This window comes from Aegilops tauschii, chromosome 4 (assembly GCF_002575655.3).
Source record: "Aegilops tauschii subsp. strangulata cultivar AL8/78 chromosome 4, Aet v6.0, whole genome shotgun sequence".
In the NCBI taxonomy this organism is placed as follows: domain Eukaryota; kingdom Viridiplantae; phylum Streptophyta; class Magnoliopsida; order Poales; family Poaceae; genus Aegilops; species Aegilops tauschii.
The window spans coordinates 21990997-21998390 of NC_053038.3; the positions used below are offsets into that span (position 1 = coordinate 21990997).

At 52.5% G+C, this 7394-nt stretch overlaps 1 pseudogene; it reads right to left on the reverse strand.

The window, feature by feature from the left end:
* Positions 1-4931: 4931 nt before the first annotated feature.
* LOC141021618 (uncharacterized) lies at positions 4932-6779 on the reverse strand (annotated as a pseudogene).
* Positions 6780-7394: the final 615 nt, after the last annotated feature.

The window sequence follows — 7394 nt, forward strand, 5'->3', positions numbered from 1 at the left end:
ATGAATAAGAGGTATTCAATGCTGTTGGAATTCACATGCAATCAACAAGCGTCTCGTTTCAATGCATGAGGCTTCCTTGTGGGCCATCTCCTGGCGTTGTCAGATGTAACAAGCGAGCTATACCATTTCTATACGGGGGATGGAATTCAATATACACACTTGATGTATTAAAGCTGCACGAATCTCGTGGGAATGGGTGGTTTTGATTCCGACCTCGCGTGGCTGCATGTCCACTTGTGATTTATCGGGCCATTGTGCCAGTAAACATAATTCAAAAGCCAAGCTTTGAGAGGGTGGATATACTATCTCGCCTCTTAAAGTTCTTCCCTTTTAAATTTTATCATTTTTTTCATTTCTATTAATAGAGCCCCGTAATTTCCTCTACACGTCCCTAGATACTACTCGCCACATAATATGTAAGACATTTTTGCAAGCTATGTTGGCCTGCAAAAACGTCTTACATTGTGGGAAGAAGGGAGTACTTGTTACTCCCTCCGTCTCTAAAAGGAAGGCCTATCATTTATTTCCAGAAGTCGAACGGTGCAAACTTTTACCATGTTTGTAGGATAAACCATCCACAAATACAATATTGCACATATGTGAACTAATAACATATTTTATTATGTATCTAATGATGTTAATTTAGTATTGTAGTTCTTGATAGTTTTTGGTACAAACTTGGTCATACCTTGCATTGTTTGGAAACTAAATTTATAAGCCTTCTTTTTCTGAAATGAATGGAGTGCTTTATATTCAAACAGCAAAGAACTCATAACGTACATTTACAAATCAAGGGGCAGAAGGCCTGAAATATAGTCCATGCACACGTATATTGACAAACGTTAACTAGAGTACATGCAGATTCTCAAAAAAAAAAACAATTTTCACGCAAGTTGGTACGTATGACTCGACACATCATGCATTCTTAGGATGGGGAGCATCCACAATAAGGTCATCCAGCGGAACTACGGAAGGCCATATTCCATGTGGTCGCTCAAATCGATCACCTACTTGCAATTTGCAGAACATGTACGTACGACTGATTGGTCCCCAGAAACGTTTGATTGATCACCTTGTCTCCATGATCCGTATCTGTGACATACACAATTTTTTTCTCTGTATGTGTATATTCTTTTTCTTTTGTTTTTTACTTAGTCATGTGTATATTATTCGGCCTATATTTCAAGATTAAAATTTTCGTGTGGCTTTTGCAGAGGGAGGTTTTTTTTTTTAACCAAAGATGACCTTGCTAAGTGTAATTGTCATTATAGCGAATAATGTTATTTTTATGATCCGGAGGAGATAATACATCATTTATTTCTGTCATGTCAATTTATTACCTTGATCTGACGTATGATTAAGGTTACATACAATTTAGCACTGCCACATGTATTCCAAATTTGCTTGGAAACTGATCGGGTTGTATTCATGATAAGCTGAAGCGTCAAATCCATGTGGGAGTTTCTGCCATTCTCTAGGCAATGTCGAATTGTCGTAACGACTGTGTTTTTAAGAGATCGACTATTCCTAATTTCTTGCAGGTTATCTACATGGCTAAGTTTTTCAATCCATTTCTGGTCATTACTATAGCATCTGGAGCACATGCTCTTATGGCCTCTAGGTGCAGCCTACTGGAATCGGTTGCGTAGGGTTTATTCAACAAGTTTGGATGGCGAGCCACTCGTAGATTATCATGATGAGACATGTAATCTCGGCCCCAACCGGTTGTGGTTGTGTTTTTTTTTTTAAATTACTGTTTGGTACTCAATGACTTGCACTTGTTTCATGTTTAATAATATAGTTGTGTGCATCCTTTGATACAGAGACCAGGGTAGGGGCATCTCCAATGCCATTCCCCGAAACGCCCCCATACGTTTGGATCAAGATCTCTTGACGTATTTGTAATCCAACGCGGACATTTCCTCTTGTCCAAATCCCGCAAACCGCACACAAACTATGGGAGGTTTGTGGTCATCCGGACTTCCACCACATAGGACTCTGACAACCCCGGCACACTCAAATCCCCCTCCTGGACCACTTTTCTTTCACTTTCCCCCCTGCCCCCCCTTGCTCTGCATCTGCAGCCTCCTTGTCCGTTTCCGCCGTTGTGCCTCTCCGACCGCTGCATAGGCATTGTTGGACGTCGCAACCCCCACCCTGCCTACCTTGGACTATGACGCCATCCACCCGTGATTCGTCCACAGCCGGGTACCCTCCACCCCCTGCCGATGTCGTCCATCGCAGACACCACGCGCGGCAGGTGGTCGGTCAAATTCTGTTGAGCTTTTTTTTACCTCTTGTTCTTTCCTGGAGTAAGCACAATGGCGGGGTACTCGATGATGGAGGATGAGTTGTTGTGTGATGCGTGGTTGGTCGTATATGTGGACTTTGTAGGCATGAGGCAAGGGGGGCCGACCTTTTACCAAAACATGTGTTCTTCATTTCACAAGCAAAAGCACTTTGCACCCTACGACTTGCACATGATTCATAAACATAATGTGAAGTCACTATAGCCCATCGGTGATACACAATCTCCAATGCGTCATGAAGTATTGCGGTGTGATTGCACAAGTGGAGAGAAGGTGGCCACCAGGCTCATCAACCAAGAAGATTGTTAGTTTTGATTGTTGCTCTACAGTTGGCCAATTCATTGATTCATTCAGTGTTGCAACTTGACAATCATCACATTTTATAGCCCGGACGCGATGTCGTGTTGTACCATAGAGCCAAGGGCGGGCCATTTACGTTCATACGTTGTTGAATGAAGGTCAAGGGACATAGTGTGTGGAACGACATGTGCGGATTCTTACACAAGTATCGTCGAATTTGAAATCGATGAATTCGTAAAAACTTGTTGAACATCTCATTAGGTTGGATGTAATATTTATATTTAAACTATATTTGCACTAGGAATATTTGTATGTTATGTACGGATGAATTATGCCATTTTCTACAATTATTTTGAGTATTGCAGATTTAAAAATAAGTGAGGGCATCCATTTAGGAGACATACTTATGGCCAGCTTTCATATCCGTGTTCATGGATAAGTCTGGGCAGTCCGTGGACAGATGTTGTGTCCGTTTTAAGTGTAGGCGTGGGAGATGCCCTAACCGCTTTTTGAGAAAAGGGCATGTATATTCGGCCCGGCCTTTCACCAGTCTGATGCGTGCGAAGGTAGGATAGACGCTACTTAGTGCGAGCAACTGTAGAATGGTGCGTCATTATAGCCCGGCACAGTAGAACGCAGCCTCTGGGTGGATGAGGAGGAGGAGAGTGCGATGCGAGGACGGCGGGAGCGGGGCCCGGGACAAAGCCGACGTTTTCGGGAGGGTCCAAGCTAGAGCGTGCCGCGCGGGGCAGGCGCGTGCAGGCATGCATGGCATGCACTCTCGCCTCCACCTGCAAGGCTGCTGCGGCCTGCAGTGCCCAGCCTCCCCTAGCTACTTGACGTCCCATCGATCAGTGAGCGGACCGCGCGCGCGGGGGTCGCGTTCCATTGGCCAAAACCCAAAGGGGGATTTGATTTTATGCCACAAGTTACTTTGCGCTTTGACAATTTGCCACTAGTTACATAGTAATTGATTTTTTGCCACAACATAGTTTAGACTTTGATCTTTTACCACTTTTTAACACAAAAATAATCTTTGCAAATGATAGACAAAATAAGTGCACAAAACAGAGGACAACTATATCCTTGTGAGTGTTTGACTCTGACATAGCCCAGCCTCTTCCTCAGTTCTCTCACGCTCCGCCGCGGGAACCAGCCGCGCGCGTGCCACCGGCCTGACCTGGCAGGGCGCCGCGCCGCCACCGGCGACCGCCGTTACGCCTCCTCGGCCAGCTACGCCTGCGCCCGAAGCACGCCCAGCATTAACGCGCGGCCATGGCCGCCTGCCACACTGCTGACCCACGCCGCCGTCCTGTGCCACCTCCGGCCGCCTCCTTCCGCGCCCGACGAGCCCCGCCTCCGCGCCGAGGCCGGCCACGCCCGCGCCCGAAGTATGCCCAGCACCGTCGCGCGGCCATGGCCGCCGGCCACACATCTAGCCCATGCCGCCGGCCACACATCTGGCCCATGCCGCCGCCTTGTGCCACGTCCGGCCGCTTCCTTCTGCGCCCTACAAGCCCTGCCTCCGCACCGTGGCTGGCCACACCGCCACCACCTCGAGCCGGCGCCGCCTGGACCGCGCCCGTCGCCCGCCCTGGAGGAGCCTCCATGGACCGGCGCGTCGAGCTGCTGCACCCACCCGAGAAGGCCGGGATGAAGGATGTGCACGGGGCACCGAGCTACTGCTCCTCGCCAGCGCCTCGTGCTGCTGTTGCTCCGGCGCCGCCGTATGAGCCCGAGGACGAGGGGATGAGAACGAGCGACCCGTGCGAGCAGAAGGGGATGAGCCTCTCCCGTTCGTGGTCAATGTGTGGGGCTGGGGTATTCTGGTAATTTTATGTGGGGCCCAACTGACAGAGGGCAAAAAATCAAAGCGCCAAATAAGTTGCGGCAAATTATCAATTACTATGTAACTAGTGGCAAAATGTCAAAGAGCAAAGTAACTTGTGGCAAAAATCAAATCTCCCAAACCCAAAAGCGTCCTCGTCCAAACCAGGCATAACGTTCAGCGCGTCGAAGCACGACTGTTTCAGGCCACAGCTCTTGTTAGAGCAAATCCACTCGTTCGGGCCCCAGCAACGGCCAACGCTATTTTGGACCTTCGTCCGGCGCTTTTTAGGCCCTGGGGCGATCTAGGCCCCAGTCACGCCCTCAGGGGCCGGCCCCAAGGCGTCTAAATTCAAACCTGTCAATTTCCTGCTACCCAAAAAAAGTCACAAGTCAGACGATCAACGCCACAAGTCCGGCAATCACCATGCCACAGTTCGGCAATCAATAACTTGAAAGTTCGGCGTTCAAAAAGAAGGACGCATAGGCAATTCATCAAACAGCGGCGCCGTCCACCAGCGTCGAACTGGCGGGAGTCGGAGTGCGCGGGCTGGTCGGCGTCGGCGCGGCTTCTGTGCTGGGCGTCGTGGAGGCGTCAATCGGGCTTGCCGGCGGCGTTGGGGTCGGCGTGGGAGTTGGCGCCGCCGTCGTCGGCATCTGGTTCAGGATGAGGCCACGCTCCGCCAGGTACCACGCCTTGACCTGCTCGTCCATCGTCGCCATGTCCCCCCCTACCAGGAAAGCCAGGTCGGTGTTTCTCTTCTTCGCGACGACGTTGGTCCGAAGCAGGTCGAGCTTGACGGCGCTGTTCGTCATCAACGCCGACCATCGCGCCTCGGTTTTCTCTTCCCTCTGGGCGGCGCGGGTCTTGGCGTCGGCAATGCAATGCTCGATGGACTCTTACAGACGCGAGGTAGCCGGCGCGGCGTCCTTCACCGACTTGGCTCGTTTGTTGCCGTCCGGGCGCCCATCGGTCGTGCCCGACGTCGGCGCATCTGGCTTGTACGTCTCCTTGGCCTTGGCGAGGGTGCGCCGGACTTCCCCCACTTCTCACACTTCTCGATCCGGGAGAACACGTGGAGGTACTTGAAATCTTGGTCGGTGCTACTGTCCTGGCAATACATGGCGAACATCCGGACCATCTGCGCCGAGCAACAAGTATCGGCGACGCACACGGCGAAAAATGAGCGAGAGACCGGCGTCATACCTGACCCTCAATGTTGGCGTCGCTCTCCGGGCGAGCCGCGATCTCCTCGACGATCCCATGCTATTTGTTGCATGCCGTTTGGATGAGCGCCCAATGGTTCGCCATGGCCTTCGAGCCGCGCTGCATGTGGACGCCGACGAAGTAGGGGTCGACCAGCTTGCGCTCATCGAACTCCGACTAGATGCGTTCCCATTATGTGTCGGTGTTCTGGTTCGTGCCAGTGATCGGGTCGAGGCAGACGATCTTCCATGCTTCAGCGAGGCACTCGTCTTCTTTGCACGCCCACTTCACACGCGGCTCGCCGGTCCTGGCCGTCCGCTTCTTCTTTTTTCCTTTCCTCGCTGGAGCAGGCGCCGGCTCCTCCTCCTCCTCCTCCTCCTCCTTCTCCTCTGGCTACTCCTCGCCGTAGTCGAGCTCGTCATCCATGTCGCCGTTGAGGTTCATTGTATCTTCTTGGGCATTGAACCCGGGGGAGGCGGCGGCGGCTGAGCCGGTCGTGATGATGTCGTCCATGTCGGCCTCCGTCGCGTCGGGGTTGCCGATATGCGACGATGAGGCTTGTGAGAAGAGCAGCGCGCCACGGCGCAGAGGTGGCGTCGGGGAGGATGTGTAAGCCGGCGGCAAGTAGGTGTACGTGGGGTACTGGACGCCGGCGAATGCGGGTGAGGGTGTGCGCTGGACGGGGTGGCCATGTGGAAAGGTGACGTTGGGGTTGAACCCGCCGTGCGCGTCGTCGTCGGCGTAGCCAGGCGAGGGCCCGCACCCCCAGGGTGTGGCGATGGTGAGAAGCCGGCCGGTGACCCGACGCTCTGCTGGCTCCAGGGAGCGTGCGGGCCGTGGCCACCGGGCGGATTCATCATCCCCGCGCGAGACGCCTCTACTTGCTCGGCCGCGTGATCTGCCTGCTCCGCCACTGCCGCAGCCGTCACCACAGCCGCCCTGTACCGGGCCTTCTTGGCGTTGAGCCTGTTACGCCGGTCGGTGGTGACAGCCTCCCCGCGCTGAACCTCCGCCTTCCAGTCGGTGTTTGACATGCCCGGGGGTTTGGACGGCGGCGCCCTCTGCTTCCTCTGCTTCGGCTGGGTGGCGTTGGCATCGGTAGCGGCGCAAGGGGCCGTGTACTTCTTCGTCGGCATGGCGGGCGGATGGAGGGGAGTGGGAGGAGAATGGCGGTAGAAGGGGGGAAACGGAGGGGGGAAAAGCGGGGGGATCAGCGGGAAAAGGGCCTTCTCTCGCCGACAGAGCGGACCCACGCACCTTTTCGCTTTGGCCGGCGCCCCTAGGCGACCCTCGGGGGCTCGGGTTCGCCGGCTGTTATTTCAGCCCAAACTGGCGAGAAACGAGATCCTGGGGGCGCGACTGGGCCAATTTTTGGGCGCCGGCACTAAAAAATGGTCTGGGGGGCTGTTGGGGCGCGGCTGGAGATGCTCTTACGTTTGACGCCCCGAGTAGATCGTTACTACTACTTTCTTCCTGGTTTATTGGTCCCTTTGTAATTTGTGCAAATTTTGACTAATGATTTAACCAACAAAATATAGATGCATGTCAATAAAAATTATATCGTTGGATTCGTATTTGAACATAGTTTTCAATGATATAATTTTTTATAACATGCATGAACATTTTGTTAGTTAAATTTATGGTCAAAATTTGGCATGGAATACAATGGGGACCAATAAAACTAGGACGGAGATAGTAGAGCTCTGCTAAGCATCTGCAGCCTGGCGCCTCAAACTTCTCTCAAATGTGTT